Raw genomic sequence first — 11,060 nt, forward strand, 5'->3', positions numbered from 1 at the left:
ATATTTCCTCTCTTGCAATTTACATGACTAAAAAATTTCCTTGTGAAATAAATGCTCCTAACAATATACACATAAACCTCCAACATGAAATTGTGTGAATTAAATTGACGCAACATATAGGGATGAATTTTGTGGGAAAGAAAAAAAAATAATAGCACATAACATGAAGGAGCATTTAGAAGATAGTAAGATAGTGGGTTTTATAAGGAGGATATATATGGTTTTTATGAAGAGAGATTCATGTTACATGGGAAAACATTTCCTAACTTTTTAGTTGGGATTAAATATTGATTGAATATGAAATTATAATTTATCTAAAAATAAAATATGTTTAGAATTTATTATTTTATAATAGACGTGAGATAAATTTTTCATCCTGTATTTTTTAGATTATAAAAAATATCCATGAAACAAATGTCCTTAAAAAATTAATATAATATATATGAAATTGTTAGTATATAATTTTAAATAACTAAGAAAGATTAATGTAAGAATACATAAAAATAAAAATATTCATGTAATTTTACGAAATTTTAGAAAATATCAGTGTAATTTCCACTTTATAAAAACACTAGATCATATACATCGTTTTCCGACTATTGTATAGTGAACAATGAACGATGCTTTTTTTTAAAAAAGAAAGGACAATGAACGATGCTATTCCTCGTGTCCAATTATTTAAAATTTAATATAAAGTATACCCTATTTTAAAATTGAATATTCCCTCGTGTTTGAATTTGAAGGATGGGAAGAGAGAGAGGTAGAGCCAGTGTCCGATTGATTTTGCTAGAGGCACGAAAAAATATTTGTTATTAATATTTTAACATTTTAACGGTTACGATAAATATTTTTATATAATTTATAGTAAACAAGTATTTTTAAATAGATAAACTATATTTTGGATTTATAATAAATAATTCAAATTTTGGTATAAAATATTTTTAATCATTGATAATTTAAAAAAAAACTACTAATATTTAAACTAAATATTGTGATAAGAGGAGGAAGACTGAAAGAGATAAAAAGCTAAAAAATCTATGGTAATTTTAGATAGTTTAGGGATTTTTTTTCTTCTTTATAGGCTAAGATTTGTGAGTAAAATGTATCTTTAAAGTAAAGAAAAACAATATTAAAATATCTAATTAAGAAAGTGGAGTGTCACTCTCCGTATTCTAATTTATAATATAAATAAAATTAATTTTGAATTGTTAGATATAATTAGAATTATGTTAAAATTAATTTTATTTTTAAATTTTATTTAGTTATGGAAATAAGAGGCTAAACTTTGGTATGCTTGAGTCTACCTAGGTTCAAAATTATCAAACTTGTGCTTGACATGTTAATTATAATAGACTAATTTTGAGGGCTTAACTTAATTTATTTGAAGGTTAGTTTGGTCTAAAAGTAAGGTTGAACATGATAAGTTTATTGTTTTTCTATCATAATTACTTTAAAAATTATAATAATAATAATTTATATAAAAATATTTTATATTATGGATGTATGGTTATTGAACTCTAAAATTATTGTCTTATTTATATATTTATTTTATTTAAATTAAAATGTGACATGTGATTAAAAAGTATAATTTTGTTGTTGTTAGTTTTTTTTTGTTAGATAAACCTAAATATGTTTAATAATTTTCAGCTGAATGGACATATTAACCTGAAATGGATTTATAAAGAGAGACTTAAAGTATTTGTTTTACTTATTAATGGAAATTTAATTAAGTGTCAATAATTTACAACAACTTATACATATTATTCAATCAATTGAATTAAATTTTCTTGACATAGTATTTACTTTTTTTAAAAGGATAAGAAACAAATATCAAAACTCAAATTATAAAATAAATAATATTAAAAATTAGTATATTAATATAAAAAATATGTAAGCTTTAATATAAAATTATGATATTTTGTTGAAGAAAGATTATTACAACAGAGTTAGCGCATTTTCTATTTTCTTTTAGAAGATAAACATAGAATTAAATAAGTTATAATTTTAAAACTAATATATATAATTTAACCAATGACTAAAAATTTCATAATAATCAATCACATATTACTTAAACAAAATTTATATAAATTAAATAGAAGATACAATATTACAAGTTGTCGCGGGAGAAAATAAATTTAGTTTTTTAAAGTAATTTTTGTAGTTCTAATGATAGAAAATCTTTATTATATTTAGAGTTAGGAAGGACTTCTTCCGCAATAGGAATACTCTTGCTAATTTCATATTTGTTTGAATTTTTTGTCATGTGTTTTGGCCAAGTCCTCGAATGATTTTGTTCTTGCTCTTTTCTCTTTTTAATAAATATGGTATGCTACAAATGATTGGTAGGGCTTAGGGTGTTAGACTAGCTGGGATCCCTTTCCTTATTGTGATGCTTTTTTATTCCTAATTTTCATAAAAAAAAATGTTTAAAGTTTTAAAACATAATTGACTCAAATTTTGTTAAAGCAAAATTTATTTTTTATTCAACCAATAATAAATACGCGCGTTATCTTCTTCAAACAAAGAAAATACATTCTTTAATTTTCTTTTATCAAGAAAAATTTATAAAAAAAAATAGAGACACGTTAACAATTGTCAGAAATAATGGTTGTATTTGGAAGGTGTATCCATCCTAAATAGGAAGAAAGATAGAAAATGAGAGAAAAGGACTTGAAATGTTAAAAAAATGTGATCGGAAATAAAGAGAGAAATAGAAGAAAAAAATATAAAAGAGAAAACATTTTCAAAAAAACATCTTCAAGATCTAATTTTTTTAAGATTTATGAGGAAAATGTTGCATCTTTATGTGAAGATTTAGTTCTTGTAACATTTTAAAAAATAATTTAAGATTTTAAAATGATATAAATTATTAAAGTAAAAATTGAAGAAATCTTAATAGTGATATGAAATTACAAAATTCATAAAAAAATGATTAAAATCTTAAAATAAGATATTTTATTGGAGATGCTTCAAATAAAATTGTATAAAAATTATATATAATATATACAATTTTTTCTTTTAAGGGTCACATTTATATATGTGTACTCACAAGTTTCTAATCCTTTAAATGATATGTGAGATTAATTCTTAGTTTGAGACTTAATCACACTTAAAATTATTTTTATTATATTTGAATAAGTATTTTTATTTATTTAATGTAATAAAATGATATTTTTAACAAATTATGTATTATTTTTATATAATATATATTTATATTTTGTATCTGCTGTTTCATTTTTAGCCCATAAAATATCAAGATTGGTCATGGCTGATCGACTCCTCACATAACCGAAACTTTTTTTTTCAACATCTGACATATGTCCTTTTACTTTTTTAATAAAATAAATAAATAAATAACTCGTCTAAGTCGCATGTCCTTCCTGCTAGCCAAATTTTACCCTTATTTGTTATGGAAGTGTGTTTTTCTATGTCTAAATAATTATTTCATCCATTCATCGTTAACTGTCTTTTAGGATTTCCGGGTAGAAATCAAGAAATGTAATAAATTTTTTCATTCTAATAAAATAGTGATGAAATTTCTTATTTTATCCATTTTTATTTCTAGTTCCCAATAAATAAATGAATATATATATATATATATATATATATATTATTAAATGAGTAATTAATGTTATCTTGAATTTTGAAAATCACATGTAAAAAGAAATATTTTTTTTTTCAAAAATTTGATAATTAAAAAGGAATGGTGGTAATAACATTTTTTGGTGAATAAATAATAATTAGCACTTTAGAAATTACTAAAATTAATTTTGAATTATTAAATACGTTTAGAGTTTAATTATAATTATTATCAATGTATAAATAATTATATTTTTAATTAAATAAAATATTCTAAATATATTTATTATAATTATCATAAAAATTAATAATTTTATCACACATAACAATTTATAATTAGAAAATAATATACAAATTATATTGTGTATATATTTAATTAAATTCGTATAATTAAAATCTGTGTTTAAATGAATTTAAATTACATATTTTATTGATTCATGTCAATAATTAAAGTACTCTGGGCCCTGGGGTATTCCCAGCCTGTGCAAACAAATCAAAACACCATTATGAAAAATAAAAATATACAGCTATAACAAATTTATGGTTTAGGGGCAACCCCGCTACCTAACCATAGTCATACAACTCTATCATGTCAAGGAGACTAGTAACTCAGAAGAAAGAAAAAAACATCAATAACCACTATTAATATGTCTAGTTTAGTGTCATACACACACCTAAGACCCTTTTTCATGTCAAATAATGGAAGGACATGAAAGCTATTTTTTGTGACATTAAACTTGAGGTGAGTCCAATATAAACATTGTCATTGTCAATGACGATCATTGTTATCTTTAACCTCCATCTAATTTAATTTGTTTTAGAATTTAGGAAGAAGCGAAAACTTTGGATATTTCAGTAAACAAATGCTATTAAAGATAAAAAAAAAATAGTTCTTATATTTTGACTATATAAAAGTCCCTTTATCCGCATTATAATCTCAACTTCACTCATTTTAATATACTTTTACATTGAGTAATTTTTCTTTCATTTTCTTTCATTGAAATCATATTTCCTAACATAGTATCAAAGTCATTCCACCCACCACAAGAAATTCACGTTGCACCTTTATTCTCCTTTTTTTCGTTTATCCATTCAATCTTTTTTCTCTAGTTCATTCATCTTCTGTCTCCATTTTTATTTCCCTAATTTTACATAAGAAAACCCCCAATCTCAATCACAACATTTTGCCATAGATTGTTGTTATTCTTCGTCACAATTTCATGATTTCAACTTACAGTGTTTTGGCTATCCAAATTGTCATTGGCATTGGTTCTATATATATATAGAGTCTTTTTTTTCATTTTTTCTTGTCCCTATATACAATGATCTGGACTGTTGTAGCCTGGGGACTTCATGATTGATAAATTTTTCGGTTTGACATAAATTATTTTAACAACAATTTTCTCTGTCATTGTGCCACCAAGTCAACACCATTTAAGATCTGATTGATTTGCTTTCCAATCTATTTTTGTCTCTTCCTTCATTTTCTACGCCTTCTTCTTCACTATTCACCAAGGTGACTCTTGGCCTCACCATAGCTTTGTTCATCGCCATTGCTGCAAAATCGTTATTTTGTTGTAGTTTCTCTGGTTGCACTGCATTTTGTCTCGGCTTAGAAAGCGACTAAGTCTCCATTTTGTGTTGCTTCCAATAAACCTCTCTCCAAGTCCCCGCTTAGCTACACTAAATATTGCAATAATGATGATGATGCCTTTTCCATTGTTCAGTGGATTTTGGTTGTATTACTGTTTCTGCATATGGCGCAATTATGCGTCAATTGCTCACAAAACTGCAAAGAAGAAAAGAAAATCAGTCAGTCCATGTTTCTCTTTCACACCAAACGTTTGGTGATTTGCTTCATTGTTATTTTGATATTGCTTTTCTGGTTGTAGCTTCTCATGCACACTAAGTGTTTGGTGTTTTGCTTCATTGTTGTTTAGCTGTTCTCCTATAAGATAATTAAGCTTTCAGATATATTTTTTTTTCTTAAGTGATTAAGCACAATGGCTTGTACTCTTGATGGTTAAGCTCTTTTGTGTCTACCTTTTAGGTGGTTAAGTTTGTTTTGCTTCTATTAAGTGATTAATCCTTGAGTTGTGATTTTTGCTTAATGGTTAAACTTTGCTTGTTGACTTTGATATATGGTGGTTTAACGTTCGGATTCTAATTTCAACTTCTGTTTAGAATGGTTTACTCTTATGGTTAAGATTTACTAGCTTATGCCTTTATCAAGTGGTTAAGCTTCACGGCTTTAGTTAAAGTATACATTTCAACTTTGTTCATAATATTTATAACGGATGTATTTCAGACACCTTCTACTGTATTCTCTTTCATCTCATGCACTTGTATTGTCCATCATAAGCTAAAAGTTTTGTAAACACCTTCTAGCTTGCAAGAGGCTATTAAAGATAGGAAATTCATTTTTATATTTTGGCTGTATGAAAGCCCCTTCATCCTCGTTATAATCTAAACTTTATTAATTATAATATTCTTTTATTTTGATTGGTATTTTTCTCTTATTATGCATTAACAAATCACACAAACAAGAGTTTATAACCTAAAATTTAATCAATCTTCAGTTTAATTATAAGAAAAATGTTAGGAACACACTCTTTTGAACACATATTATTTTATTAGTTGAGGTTTATTAAAAATTATAAAATGTATTTAGTCTCAAATCTTATTTAATAATTCTGTCTCCTCATTTTGTAGAGTGTGTTAGGAGTAACATGTTAAAGAGTATGTTTCTAAAATTTTTCAAATTATAATGTTGGTCCTCTAATTTGATTTATAAGTTTAATTTAGTTCTCTTATTATTAAAAGATTCAATTAGTTCTTATATATTTTTTAAATAGTTAAATTAGATCGTTTTATTTTAAAAAGTTTCAAGTAGGTTTCTTATTTTTTAAGATGAGTTCAATTTGGTCCAATTATAAATTAAATTCAATCCCATTTTTCAAAAATTTTGGAGCAAATAAAAGAAAAAATATGATCAAATTGAACTAATTTTAAACAATAAAGAACTTAATTGAATTTTTTAAAAGTAAAGAGATCAAATTGAATCATTTTAAAAAATTAAAGAATTTAATTAAATCTTTTAACAATAAAAAAATAAATCAAGCCTAAAAAATAAATTAGAGGAATACAATAAACTTATACCTTAAACTTATTAATTCATAATGGAAGGGCATTTTCGTAAAAAAAAAAAACAGCCCTGCCTGGCAGAAAAACTAAAAAAATCTAACTCACTTGCCGCAACGAGATTCGGTATGGTGTAATCAAATCCAAATATAAAATTGTTTATGAAATTAAACGCGGTGAGCCTGTCCTAACCCATCACAATTTCCAATTTTAAATGTTACATATTCCACAGTATTAAACTATTAACGGTTACAACACCCAGAATCTTACTTACGAAGTTCCGTCTTCGGTATATGCTGCTACGTGTTTGTGTCTTTGTTTCTCGTGTCATCTTCTAAGTTTTGCATTGTCATGAAAGCAAGCTTAAGATAATCATGCTTCGTTGTCCTATGTTGGTGCCTTCTTAATCACATATTTGTAAGTTGTGATCCTTTGATTTTGGTGCTTTCGCCTTTAATTAATTGATTTTTTTTAATACTTTGTAACATAGTAACATGATGTGCTAGCTGTTGCCTATTAGATAGTGACATACATTCTTTGCCGCGTGGTTTATGCTTTTGGGACCGTGTATATATATATATATATATATATATATATATATATCTTCGGTATTAAAAGTCAAAATAAAGGAAAAAAATATATCTACAAATATTTGCATTAAGATGTTTCAGCTTTCCTTTCATTCGTTTATTGAAACCTTTAATTGTTTGAAGTTTACTTAAGATTGTCAATCAATGTTTCAAGAACAGGACCCGATCATCCAACAGGCTTCGGACACTCGATTAATACATCATTATCAAATTGGAGTCTAATTAGTCGAACTAGTTTAATTTAATATATATTTAAAAATATAAAAAATAATATAATTAAATAATTAACATAATTTATTTATTTAATATTTTAAATTTAAAATAATTATCATTATAAAATGCCTAGTATTTTTAAAAATAACAAATATTCATGTTAATACAAGTCTATAAATAAATTTCAAATACAAACAAACACTCAATATTTTAAAAATAATGATACATTAACAAAAAAAATACATAAAAAAGGTTCATAATTCTTTTTAAAAAAGAGTAACACTCGATTTAACCAAATATCCATTCCGATTTACTCATCTTATCAACCTGGGGTCAGACTAGTTCTTATACATTTTCAATCTTCTTAACAAACCGAAGCCATGTGTACACCAAATTCTAGTCAGGTTGGCTGATTCTTAAAATATTGTTGTCAATGTTACTTGTGATTTCTGAATTTCTTTTTCAAAGTCTCGTTTGGGCACTCATGTTTATTTATCTACCATTTATAATATTAAATTATAGACTGAATATGAATTATTATTACGAAAAAATTGTTCTTGTGAGTTTTTTTAAATCCTATAAGTTTGTAATTTTCTAATTTTAATAGCTTTTTTATTCATTTTTTTTAGATTTGTATTTTTTTTCAATTTTATTCTCTTAACTAGTGGAAACAATGCATGTCCCTATTTTTATTATGCTAATACATTTTTATCGTGTTAAATCTTGTTAATTGTAAATTTGTGTTATATATTGATTTGCATATTAATTTTAGTTTAATATTTTTATTCTGAATACATCTCTAAAATTTTTAAATACAAATAAATTAAAAGAGAAAATATTTTGAGGTTAAATAAAGTTAACTAATAAAAAAATAAGGTTGAGAGAAAAAAAAGAAATTGACAATGTAAAAATAATGGGATAATTATCGTAGTTTAAAAGAGAATAATAGAAGTTAAATTGATTTGAAGATAAAATTGTTTGATGGGTTAAGCATGTCAAATATGCTTAATTGTTTAAGAAGAGTTGTTTTTTTTTATATTTATTCTCCTTTTTTTATTCACATTATAACCATCATATTTTTTTGCTATAAATTTAGTAGATATGTTCTCAAATATTTATTGATTATTGAATATTGTGTTAATTTTTATTTTAATTGCATAAGATACATGGTATTTTTCTTTGACACACGTTTGTTAAGGGAAAAGCTAACAGAAGCAAAAACCATGATGTTAATCGGTGTTTGGGTAACTAAAATCTACATGTTTACATATAAAACATGTTTACATATAAAAAGGGGGAAGTATAAAAAGTTATTGTAGAACAATTTTTTTCGTGGTTAAAAAATCCAGTCTTTAACTACACGGGAAGGCAAATAGCCTCGCACATTAACGTACTACACTTTTGCATATTCTTTTATTATAAAAAGAAAATCTGTCATTCACAGCAAATGTAACATTAAGAAAAACTTAAAACAAAAAGAAGAAAACAAGGTAAATAGTTATTTTTGTCTTAAATGTGTAATTCACTGATAAAATACATTCTTGAAAGATGAAAATACAAAATTTAGTCCTTAAAGGTGTAAAAAGTACGACAAATATATTCGGCCATTAACTTTCGTTCGTCATCGTTAATAAAATAGTCTATGTGATACAGAGTAATGAATTTGTCACTGAAATTATTGTCAACGTAACCATCTCTAATTGTTAACATTAAGGACATATTTGTTATATAATATTTTCTTGACTTTTTGTCTTTTCACACCGTTAACAAATATGTCCCCTGAAAGATGAAAATACAAGATTTAGTCCTCAAAAGTATAAAAATTGCGACAAATATATCCGGACGTTAACTTTCATCCGTCACCGTTAATAAAATAGTCAAGATTTGAAGAAGTGAAATATGAAATATATTTATCTTTTATTTATAATAGATTGTGACTAATTATTATAATTTGAAAAAAAATTATAATGATTGGTATATTTTTACAATGTTTATTTTAATAAATTGGTATAATATTTATTTTAGATGATTTTTATTGTGATAGACAAATTATGATTGATAATCAATATTATCGTTATTATTATATTTGTTTTAAATTATGTTTGTCAATATATATTTTTAAGTGATTATTATAATGTTATATTTGTAATGATAAAAAATGGTGAAAATTTACCATAAAATTATATTTTACTCTTAAATGAAACGAAATTTCAGGTCTAACAAATTAGTCCAATAGAAAAATACATATATTTAAGTTCAATAAAAAATTACTGACATTCCCGTCAAATAATGGTAACTTATTGACATTTTGATTTAATAGAACATATTGACATTTAGGTCCAAAACAAATTATTGACATTTTTCTCCAATAAAAAGTATTGACATTTTTCTTTTAACAAAAAATTATTAACATTTACGTCCAAAAATGGTATCTTACTAACATTTTCAGTCAATCTAGTTAGTATGGTCACGCTGACAATCATTTCAGTGACAAATTCGTCTCTTTGTGTCATGTAGACTATTTTATTAACGATGATGGACGGAAGTTAACAGTTGAATATATTTGTCGTACTTTTTTTACACTTTTGAGGACTAAATTTTGTATTTTAATCTTCTAGGGATGCATTTGTCAGCGGTGTGAAAAGATAAAAAGTCAAGAAAATATTAAAACTACTTAAAACTAAAACTAATCAAAAAGAAAAGATAAGAAGTTACTGTGCTGAAAATATATTTTTCTAGAGAGATTAATGTGCTGAAAATTTAATAACAGACATTAAAAGAAAAGATAAGAAGTTACTTGTCGATGCAATAACAATGATAGACAAAAACAATAACATTAAGATGCTAAGATTGTATTTGGAATCCCCTATTTGCTGCAATTCCTCACACTTCTATGTTGTTATATCATTCATCTCCAATTCACTAATGTATTCTATTCCTAATCCCTTAGGTGATAGACCTAAAATCATCTACCTTGATTCCCAATCCCTTGGCAAAACAACACAAGCAATCAACATTATCATTTAGAAATTAGTGATGCTTTACCAAAATTATTCTATCACTAGAGATAACCCCAATTAAGTATCCGATTCAGTTCGGGTTTCAACGAGATTCACCATATTGCATGTTAGTTCGTGGAATCATCTATGAGGTGCACAGGCTCACAAAAACATTAGGTATAAAAGGTGGATAATGAACTCAAACAATATATTAATGTGAGAAAATTACATCAAATATGGTTCAATCTTTTCCCCTCCTAGCTAAGAAAGAAACTAGTCACTCATGAAATACAAGAAGAGAGAAGAAAAAAAGGTTTTTCAATAAAGGATGGTGTGTATATGTGTTTGTTTTTGTTGCTTATGTCTCTCTATTTATAGAATCATACATGTATTTAATAGAGGCAAATAATCTCCGTAATTTATAAAATAATATAATCTATACATAGAAATTATCTCTTCACTTGATATAATATGTTTTAATTGTTGCAATTATCTTCCAAGTTATTTCTTCATTTATCTTCGAACTATATCTCCATAA

The sequence above is a fragment of the Glycine max genome, chromosome 15, assembly GCF_000004515.6.
Source record: "Glycine max cultivar Williams 82 chromosome 15, Glycine_max_v4.0, whole genome shotgun sequence".
Classification (NCBI taxonomy): Eukaryota; Viridiplantae; Streptophyta; class Magnoliopsida; order Fabales; family Fabaceae; genus Glycine; species Glycine max.